Raw genomic sequence first — 12,004 nt, forward strand, 5'->3', positions numbered from 1 at the left:
AATTTGGTTTATTGGACCTTTTAAAAAAAAACTCCAGTTATCGGTCTTGGAGGAATTCCTTATCTTGAAAATTTATTTTAAAAATATTATGAAAACTATCATGTTTTATAAACAAATATTAACACATTATAATCAGTAAGGAATAAAGGTTTTGCTGAATGAATAAAAACAGGATTTTAGCCCTGATTTTAGGACCCAATTGACCGATTTAATTTTCGTACATGGATTCCATTGGCGTAGTGAAAGATGACTTAGTGTAGCTTGAATTATTTTGCAAATATTTTGTAAACAAAAATGATCACGTTTAGTAAACATGTCTCAGATATTTTGATGAAAACGTTGTCCGGATCTGTCATGCGACCCATTGTTGGAGGGGTAATAAAAAGATCTTTCCAATGAGTTCTAAAGATTGAAGATCTGACAACCCTATGAAAAGTTATGAGCACTTAAGTGATCATTATACAATTTTTTTTAACCGAATCTCTGATATTTTGATAAAATTAAGTGTTATTTATACATGTTTTTGAGGCTGTGTAGTGTATTCACTTTATGGATTAAACATAGGAGGTTTTCTAAACATTTCGAAAATTAAATCCGTAATGGACTTTCTATACCAATTTTTATTTTATTTTTTTTAAACTCAGACGAGCTCTCCGGTAAACATAATTACGAGACTCAAAAATCAAATCTCATTAACAGAATTTGCCAAAAACCATCAAAAATTACCAAAGCTCATGCTTTTTTTCAACATTTTCATTTTTAAAACCTATATATCTTCATTTTCGTTTTTTTCGTATCTTCACAAGGATTGGGCTTCGGACAATTATCAATTTCGAGACTTCTATGTAAAATGTCTGGAGAATCGATAGGATTTTGCCGCTACCACTTAAAAAAAACAATTCTAGTATATGATTTTTGTTTTTTTTTAGGAGAGACATACTATCCTACATTTTCGTGAGGCTTTTGGCGTGACTTTTAGTTTTAAGAATAAAAAATCTGACTGAAGCGGCATGTTTCCTTCAGTGTTGTTTTTTTTTTCAGGTATCCCGTCGAATATCCAACCACTACCTCTTCTTGATAGAATTAAACGGCTTCGAGATACAACAATATCTAAATAACTTACGCCCTTCTCAAATGTCATTCTCAAGTGCAACTTACTCCAAATACACAAAAAATTTCTTATTTAAGTCTAGGATAACATACCTACAAAGTTTAATTGAAATCGGAAAGGTTCGAGTAAAAAAGTATCTGGAAAATCTTGTTCTTGGCTGGAATCTTATGGTTTTTTAAGATTCTAAAAAATCTAAATCACTAAATAATCGCAAAAAGCGTTTTGTTTTAAATCATAACAAAAAAAAAATTAACAAAAACAAACAAAATCACATCAATCTGGCAACAAGTATCTGCCACAAATGTTTCGTTCAATTTTCAACGACTCCATTCTGCGCAAGACCCCGCACTTTTAACAAGCCATGTTCCTTTCGAGCTCGTTCGTTCGCTCGCTTCGTGAAAACTCGTGGTCATCTGATTTGTTGTAACACCAGTCACCACCTATCATGTGTTTGTGAGCAAAGCCCGTGAGTCGTGTGAATGCGTGCGTTCTCACACACGTTCAACTTTTATCAGAATCAGCAGGGAGCGAAAACACTTCACTTTTCGCTCTCGCTCTCTCACGTTGCCATTTTTCTCTCTGAGAAAGAGTCTTGCGCTCTTGGGTAAGAAAAACCACCTTCTCACCTTATCAATCGCGAGGTGAGTGAGTGAGTGTTTGCGGTGAGCGAGCGAACGAGGAGGGAAAATTATTTTCCATGACAAAGAAGAAATTCGGCCCAGTGAGCTTTCCTCGAACCCCACTCTTGTCTCTCCAAGTTTTGGTCTTGCTTTTTTTTCTTACATTGTCACAATTCTGAGGAAAAATTATTCTCGATGAGTGGATTATCGCTGCCAACAACAATTTGTTGATTGCACACTTTTGTGTGACAGAATGACCTGTGTTCTTTCCCCGTTGTTGTCCTCACCAATTTCGATGATAATTTTCAGTGACGATGATAATGATGATGATGGAAATCATCAATGAGCATCGAAATTAGATGGCGAGTAAGTGGCGAGAGGCAGAAGAGTACCGCGAAAAAGGCAGTGATGAGATTCGAGGAAGAAGACCAATTCATTCATACGAATCTGCCAGTGTGAGGAGGGATGAGATGCGCAGGAGGAGAAGGCGGTCAGGGTGGAGGGATTTGGCACATATATAGCAAGGGGCAATCCCCCGAATCCCCGAGGCAAATTCGCAGCAAGACTATCTTTGCTTGCTAATCTACTACGAATGGACCGGACGGATCTTTCTCGAGGACGAGTTCGTCAGTACTGGGTGGGAAAATTGAGTGAGTCATGTTGGAATGTTGAAAGTCCAGAATCTGGATAAAGGTAACTTACAAAAAATCGTCGAAGAGTTTTCAATTTGTTTTTCAAGCAAAAATAGTGAAATCGATAGTGAGGGACTTGAAATATATTTTTGTCATTCTTTTATAACCTTAATTTTATTAAATCAATTGTATTTATTTGTTTTTTAGTTTCAGATTTTGAATTAAGATTTTTATATTAAGAAGAATCTTTATTCGTACATTGACAAAAGAAAGCATTTTGTACCATTGGTTTTTCCCATTTCTTTAAAGCCTACTTACAGAGTGCTGCCCATACGAAATAATCATGTAAATATTCCAAAATGTGTACCTTGAGAAAGGATTTTCTGATCATTCTGGTGTCGGCAAATTTCACAAAACTACAAGAATACTCTAAATTTTAGTAATAGCTTAATACGTATAATATGATAAAAAAAATCATACATTTAAAAGCTGTTATATTAAAAAAAAATATACCGTAAACCGGGGTGACTTTGATAGGATTTCAATTTGTTTTTGGAATATTTTCCAACAGGTGAGGTTTTTTCCAAGATTATTATTTTTAAAACATGTACTAGGGTAGGCCACACAAAGTCCATGAACTATTTTGGAAAAAAGTTTTTTCAATAGTGTTTAGAAAAATAGTTACGTTAAAAATTCTTAGTTATAATTCCGGGGTGACATTGATAGTCATAGATTTTTTTTGTTAAAATCATATTTAAGATGATCAAACCTTATTTGCATGTTGAATATACCATCACTGAAGTAGATGATACAGTTTTTTAGAAAAAAAATCAATGTTTATATTTAGTTAACTAAATTTATAAGCTTTTTTAACAAAATACATATAAATTTTAGGTAAAATTGTTAAAAAGTCGGAATTTTGCCTGAAACTTGTTTTACTAAATTTGTTTATAAAATTACCGATAAATAATTGCATTTTAAACTGAATTCGAAGCACGAATCACAATTTTTCACATTTGACATGAAATTTGTTCATTTGAAATTGCCTTTAAATTTGGAGATTTTTTTAAATTGTGTTTCTAAAACACATATTATTTATTATTTACAAACTTATTTAACCTTCTCCTGGTGGAAAATTGTCCAAAGAATCCGAAAATGCATTCCGTTTTCCGATTTGAAATAATTTTCACTGAGAAAATCATGACACTTTGAGAAGACTAAAATAATGACTTTCATAAACATTTTCTTAACTATAGTTAACTAACTTTTTAAACTTTTCAAAATTTTATGAAAGGTTCTTTTTGAGGTACTTTGAACACTTCTCTACCATGGTCAGTATGATTCTAAACATTTCCGTACGTATTTTAATTGTACTCTTCATTTTACGGAAAAATCGCAAACCTATCAAAGTCACCCCGGCTATCAAAGTCACCCCGTTTTACGGTACTTGAAATTTAGACAAACAACGTATTCCTGAACAAAAAGTAACATTTAAGTTTTTCTACAAAATGGGTGTCAAACGAACGGATTTTGTTCTTAATTTTCAAAAGTAAGAGTTTTTTTTTAAGTCACATTTTTTTCACACAACTACGTATTTTCGAAAAAAAAACTTAATTTCATAGATTTTTCGATTTGGATACCAAAAGATCTGGATTTTTATACAAAAATTTTTTAGAAATTTTTTTAGATTTTATTGTTTAAATAAATCGTTATTTTTTCCGACATTTCGAATGTAATAACACTTTTTTTAACAATACTAAAAATTTCCACAAAGTATCGTATTTTTGAAAACAAGTTCAAAATTTCAAGTGATTACAACAAAGGTATTGAATTTTCAGGAAAATTCCATACATTTCGAAAGTAATAGTTCGAACTGCATACTGCAAAAATAATTTTAAAAACAGTCATTTTTCAGAAATTACATTGATTTGTAAATTAATTGAATATTAAAAATACTGCTTTCAAAATTAATGAAAATTGTTTAAAGCTAAAATTAAGCTAAAAGCTATTTTATGATTTTGAGTACTTTCAAAAAAGTAATATTAACTCTAGAAATTCTATATAAAACTTATCTGAACTTAATTTTGCAAACTATTAATTTAACTAAATGTGAATATATGACCATAGAATTGCTAAATAAATATTTTGGAGTGGGTATAACACTATTTTGGGGGTTTTTGTATCGATAAAATAAATTTTTCGTTGGAATTTCGTACCAACCCGGAATTACGTCGTCGGAAAACCGCCTGCATCCGAACCGGTCCACGATTCACAAGTCAACCTATGTGGCATCGGAAAGGGCATAAAATTTCCGATCTTTTGATACTCAAACATTTAGGTATTCTATAAAACCCACTTTTTGGATTGGATTGGATTGGAAGTCGGATGCTCTAGCCATTCGGTCACTAAGGGATTAATACTCCTTGAGTAAATTAATCCGTAGTGGTGAAATAATGTCATAAGGTCATTTACTATATAATACAACAATCCCTTCCCCAACGGTTCCCCTACACACCACACACCATTATAATCTATAAATAACTCGAACCGGTTGGTACGGTATGTCCCCGGCTTCTTCTTCTTCCCCTGATGGTTCTATGAAATGTGGGATCCGTTCATAGAATCTGTCTCATGCGGTTAATGCAACACAGTAGGCCGGGCCGCTTTAATGAGTGTATTACACTTCGGGGGTTCTCGAAAGTACTGACAAGAAGGAACTTGAGGCGTAATCTAACCATAAGTTCTTCCCGGATGCTTTCTTCGGACTGGCTGCGCTTGTGTTCGATTAGATTAGATTAGATTAGATTAGATTGAGTACTTTCAAAAAAGTAATATTGCTTTCGAAATATATTAACAATTAGTTTTAGCAAAAACTGATACATTGAGCATTTTCCAAAATTACGTGGTTTTATGAAAACTTTGAGTTTTGAATTATTATTTTTATTGCCATAGAAATGTATGAAAAAACTGTTTATTTGAAACACTTGGTGCAATAAATAATTTTTTAATATTTTTCGAGAAACATTTAATTTTAAAAATCGAGAATAAAAGCAGTATACAATGGATAGCTGACATCTTCTCTATTTCAAAACGCTATAATTTAAAATAAGGCAAATATTTTTCAAAGTTTATGTCCCTCGGCTCTGACCAAAGTCGAGAAAGGGGGGCAAAAAAAAAATAAAATTAATATTACAAGCCTAAGTTTCAAAATTTGGATGAAAAAGGTGTTTTAAAATGCTTTTAAAAGGCGTACAGTTGCTTTTCAATCATTAGTTTTGAAAATATCAAGGTATTGAAGGAATTTTTTTCCCTAAAAAAAATTTTTTTGTTGTGCATTGAAATTTCATGAAAATTTAAAATGTTTTCAAAGGAGTACAAACATGCTAAATATGATTATAAACGCGGGGAAATGCATTTTAACTGGTTTTCAGTTGGTTAAACTTTAATTTTCATAAAAATTTTGAAGTTTTTCGAAAAAATATTTTTTTTTGCCCCTGATTTTCAGGCCAACTTTGAAGGGGGGGGGGGGACATAATCTTTGAAAAATATTTCATTCCAGGTCAACTGAGTACACTTTTGGACTCGACCTTAGGTGGGAAAAGTTATCCCGGAGATGGTTATCCCGGGAATAATTTATAGCGCTATGGCGGCCATCTTTATGGCATGCAGGATAACTTGTCATGGTTATCCCAGGAACAATTTTTAAGAGAGATTCCAAAACTTAAAAAACGAACAATTAACATTACCTGGACATGTTTCTTGGCAAAATTTATTGCCCTACATTCCTGGAGTATGAAAATTTGGATGTGAATGAAAAAAATTCTAGAAATATTTGAACTTCAAATATTTTAATTCAAAAATTCAATAAATTTGAAATCCTTCTAGGATGGGACTCTGGGTCATTTCCTGGACATGTATTTAGGCAAAACATGTTGCCCTACATTCCTGGAGCATAAAAAAATAACTTGGCATGAGGCCATGTGGAGGAAAAAAATTCCAGAAATATTTGAACTTCAAATATTTTAATTCAAAAATTCAATAAATTAGAAAATCCTTCTAGGATGGGACTCTGGGTCATTTCCTGGGCATGTATTTAGGCAAAACTTGTTGCCCTATATTCCTTGAGCATAAAAATACAACTTGGCATAAGGCCATATGGATGAAAAAAATTCCAGAAATATTTAAACATTAGTTATTTTAATTCAAAAATTCAATAAATTAGAAAATCCTTCTAGGATGGGACTCTGGGTCATTTCCTGGACATGTATTTAGGCAAAACTTGTTGCCCTACATTCCTGGAGCATAAAAGTACAACTTGGCATAAGGCCATGTGGATGAAAAAAATTCCAGAAATATTTAAACATTAGTTATTTTAATTCAAATATTTGATAAATTTAAAAATCCTTCTAGGATGGGACTCTGAGTCATTTCCTGGACATGTATTTAGGCAAAACTTGTTGCCCTATATTCCTTGAGCATAAAAATACAATTTGGCATAAGGCCATATGGATGAAAAAAATTCCAGAAATATTTAAACATTAGTTATTTTAATTCAAAAATTCAATAAATTAGAAAATCCTTCTAGGATGGGACTCTGGGTCATTTCCTGGACATGTATTTAGGCAAAACTTGTTGCCCTATATTCCTGGAGCATAAAAATACAACTTGGCATGAGGCCATGTGGAGGAAAAAAATTTCAGAAATATTTGAACTTCAAATATTTTAATTCAAAAATTCAATAAATTAGAAAATCCTTCTAGGATGGGACTCTGGGTCATTTCCTGGACATGTATTTAGGCAAAACATGTTGCCCTACATTCCTGGAGCATAAAAAAATAACTTGGCATGAGGCCATGTGGAGGAAAAAAATTCCAGAAATATTTGAACTTCAAATATTTTAATTCAAAAATTCAATAAATTAGAAAATCCTTCTAGGATGGGACTCTGGGTCATTTCCTGGGCATGTATTTAGGCAAAACTTGTTGCCCTATATTCCTGGAGCATAAAAATACAACTTGGCATGAGGCCATGTGGAGGAAAAAAATTTCAGAAATATTTGAACTTCAAATATTTTAATTCAAAAATTCAATAAATTAGAAAATCCTTCTAGGATGGGACTCTGGGTCATTTCCTGGACATGTATTTAGGCAAAACATGTTGCCCTACATTCCTGGAGCATAAAAAAATAACTTGGCATGGGGCCATGTGGAGGAAAAAAATTTCAGAAATATTTGAACTTCAAATATTTTAATTCAAAAATTCAATAAATTAGAAAATCCTTCTAGGATGGGACTCTGGGTCATTTCCTGGACATGTATTTAGGCAAAACATGTTGCCCTACATTCCTGGAGCATAAAAAAATAACTTGGCATGAGGCCATGTGGAGGAAAAAAATTCCAGAAATATTTGAACTTCAAATATTTTAATTCAAAAATTCAATAAATTAGAAAATCCTTCTAGGATGGGACTCTGGGTCATTTCCTGGGCATGTATTTAGGCAAAACTTGTTGCCCTATATTCCTGGAGCATAAAAATACAACTTGGCATGAGGCCATGTGGAGGAAAAAAATTTCAGAAATATTTGAACTTCAAATATTTTAATTCAAAAATTCAATAATATTGAAAATCCTTCTAGGATGGGACTCTGGGTCATTTCCTGGACATGTATTTAGGCAAAACTTGTTGCCCTATATTCCTTGAGCATAAAAATACAATTTGGCATAAGGCCATATGGATGAAAAAAATTCCAGAAATATTTAAACATTAGTTATTTTAATTCAAAAATTCAATAAATTAGAAAATCCTTCTAGGATGGGACTCTGGGTCATTTCCTGGACATGTATTTAGGCAAAACTTGTTGCCCTATATTCCTGGAGCATAAAAATACAACTTGGCATGAGGCCATGTGGAGGAAAAAAAATTCAGAAATATTTGAACTTCAAATATTTTAATTCAAAAATTCAATAATATTGAAAATCCATCTAGGATGGGACTCTGGGTCATTTCCTGGGCATGTATTTAGGCAAAACTTGTTGCCCTATATTCCTTGAGCATAAAAATACAACTTGGCATAAGGCCATATGGATGAAAAAAATTCCAGAAATATTTAAACATTAGTTATTTTAATTCAAAAATTCAATAAATAAGAAAATCCTTCTAGGATGGGACTCTGGGTCATTTCCTGGACATGTATTTAGGCAAAACTTGTTGCCCTATATTCCTTTAGCATAAAAATACAACTTGGCATGAGGCCATGTGGAGGAAAAAAATTTCAGAAATATTTGAACTTCAAATATTTTAATTCAAAAATTCAATAATATTGAAAATCCTTCTAGGATGGGACTCTGGGTCATTTCCTGGGCATGTATTTAGGCAAAACTTGTTGCCCTATATTCCTTAAGCATAAAAATACAACTTGGCATAAGGCCATATGGATGAAAAAAATTCCAGAAATATTTAAACATTAGTTATTTTAATTCAAAAATTCAATAAATAAGAAAATCCTTCTAGGATGGGACTCTGGGTCATTTCCTGGACATGTATTTAGGCAAAACTTGTTGCCCTATATTCCTTTAGCATAAAAATACAACTTGGCATGAGGCCATGTGGAGGAAAAAAATTTCAGAAATATTTGAACTTCAAATATTTTAATTCAAAAATTCAATAATATTGAAAATCCTTCTAGGATGGGACTCTGGGTCATTTCCTGGACATGTATTTAGGCAAAACTTGTTGCCCTACATTCCTGGAGCATAAAAATACAACTTGGCATAATTAATATTTCTGGAATTTTTTTCATCCACATGGCCTTATGCCAAGTTGTATTTTTATGTTCCAGGAATGTAGGGCAACAAGGTTTGCATAAATACATGTCCAGGAAATGACCCAGAGTCCCATCCTAGAAAGATTTTTAAATTTATCAAATATTTGAATTATAATAACTAATGTTTAAATATTTCTGGAATTTTTTTCATCCATATGGCCTTATGCCAAGTTGTATTTTTATGCTCCAGGAATATAGGGCAACAAGTTTTGCCTAAATACATGCCCAGGAAATGACCCAGAGTCCCATCCTAGAAGGATTTTCAATATTATTGAATTTTTGAATTAAAATATTTGAAGTTCAAATATTTCTGAATTTTTTTTCCTCCACATGGCCTCATGCCAAATTGTATTTTTATGCTAAAGGAATATAGGGCAACAAGTTTTGCCTAAATACATGTCCAGGAAATGACCCAGAGTCCCATCCTAGAAGGATTTTCTAATTTATTGAATTTTTGATTTAAAATAACTAATGTTTAAATATTTCTGGATTTTTTTTCATCCACATGGCCTTATGCCAAGTTGTATTTTTAAGCTCCAGGAATGTAGGGCAACAAGTTTAGCCTTAATACATGTCCAGGAAATGACCCAGAGTCCCATCCTAGAAGGATTTTCTTATTTATTGAATTTTTGATTTAAAATAACTAATGTTTAAATATTTCTGGAATTTTTTTCATCCATATGGCCTTATGCCAAATTGTATTTTTATGCTCAAGGAATATAGGGCAACAAGTTTTGCCTAAATACATGCCCAGGAAATGACCCAGAGTCCCATCCTAAAAGGATTTTCAAATTTATTGAATTTTTGAATTAAAATATTTGAAGTTCAAATATTTCTGAAATTTTTTTCCTCCACATGGCCTCATGCCAAGTTGTATTTTTATGCTCAAGGAATATAGGGCAACAAGTTTTGCCTAAATACATGTCCAGGAAATGACCCAGAGTCCCATCCTAGAAGGATTTTCTAATTTATTGAATTTTGAATTAAAATAACTAATGTTTAAATATTTCTGGAATTTTTTTCATCCATATGGCCTTATGCCAAGTTGTATTTTTATGCTCAAGGAATATAGGGCAACAAGTTTTGCCTAAATACATGTCCAGGAAATGACCCAGAGTCCCATCCTAGAAGGATTTTTAAATTTATCAAATATTTGAATTAAAATAACTAATGTTTAAATATTTCTGGATTTTTTTTCATCCATATGGCCTCATGCCAAGTTGTATTTTTATGCTGCAGGAATGTAGGGCAACAAGTTTTGCCTAAATACATGTCCAGGAAATGACCCAGAGTCCCATCCTAGAAGGATTTTTAAATTTATCAAATATTTGAATTAAAATAACTAATGTTTAAATATTTCTGGAATTTTTTTCATCCACATGGCCTCATGCCAAGTTGTATTTTTATGCTCCAGGAATGTAGGGCAACAAGTTTTGCCTAAATACATGTCCAGGAAATGACCCAGAGTCCCATCCTAGAAGGATTTTTAAATTTATCCAATATTTGAATTAAAATAACTAATGTTTAAATATTTCTGGAATTTTTTTCATCCATATGGCCTCATGCCAAGTTGTATTTTTATGCTCCAGGAATGTAGGGCAACAAGTTTTGCCTTAATACATGTCCAGGAAATGACCCAGAGTCCCATCCTAGAAGGATTTTCTAATTTATTGAATTTTTGATTTAAAATAACTAATGTTTAAATATTTCTGGATTTTTTTTCATCCACATGGCCTTATGCCAAGTTGTATTTTTAAGCTCCAGGAATGTAGGGCAACAAGTTTAGCCTTAATACATGTCCAGGAAATGACCCAGAGTCCCATCCTAGAAGGATTTTCTTATTTATTGAATTTTTGATTTAAAATAACTAATGTTTAAATATTTCTGGAATTTTTTTCATCCATATGGCCTTATGCCAAATTGTATTTTTATGCTCAAGGAATATAGGGCAACAAGTTATGCCTAAATACATGCCCAGGAAATGACCCAGAGTCCCATCCTAAAAGGATTTTCAAATTTATTGAATTTTTGAATTAAAATATTTGAAGTTCAAATATTTCTGAAATTTTTTTCCTCCACATGGCCTCATGCCAAGTTGTATTTTTATGCTCAAGGAATATAGGGCAACAAGTTTTGCCTAAATACATGTCCAGGAAATGACCCAGAGTCCCATCCTAGAAGGATTTTCTAATTTATTGAATTTTTGAATTAAAATAACTAATGTTTAAATATTTCTGGTATTTTTTTCATCCATATGGCCTTATGCCAAGTTGTATTTTTATGCTCAAGGAATATAGGGCAACAAGTTTTGCCTAAATACATGTCCAGGAAATGACCCAGAGTCCCATCCTAGAAGGATTTTTAAATTTATCAAATATTTGAATTAAAATAACTAATGTTTAAATATTTCTGGAATTTTTTTCATCCATATGGCCTCATGCCAAGTTGTATTTTTATGCTGCAGGAATGTAGGGCAACAAGTTTTGCCTAAATACATGTCCAGGAAATGACCCAGAGTCCCATCCTAGAAGGATTTTTAAATTTATCAAATATTTGAATTAAAATAACTAATGTTTAAATATTTCTGGAATTTTTTTCATCCACATGGCCTTATGCCAAGTTGTATTTTTATGCTCCAGGAATGTAGGGCAACAAGTTTTGCCTAAATACATGTCCAGGAAATGACCCAGAGTCCCATCCTAGAAGGATTTTCTTATTTATTGAATTTTTGAATTAAAATAACTAATGTTTAAATATTTCTGGAATTTTTTTCATCCACATGGCCTTATGCCAAGTTGAATTTTTATGCTCCAGGAAT

This window comes from Culex quinquefasciatus, chromosome 3, assembly GCF_015732765.1.
Source record: "Culex quinquefasciatus strain JHB chromosome 3, VPISU_Cqui_1.0_pri_paternal, whole genome shotgun sequence".
NCBI lineage: Eukaryota > Metazoa > Arthropoda > Insecta > Diptera > Culicidae > Culex > Culex quinquefasciatus.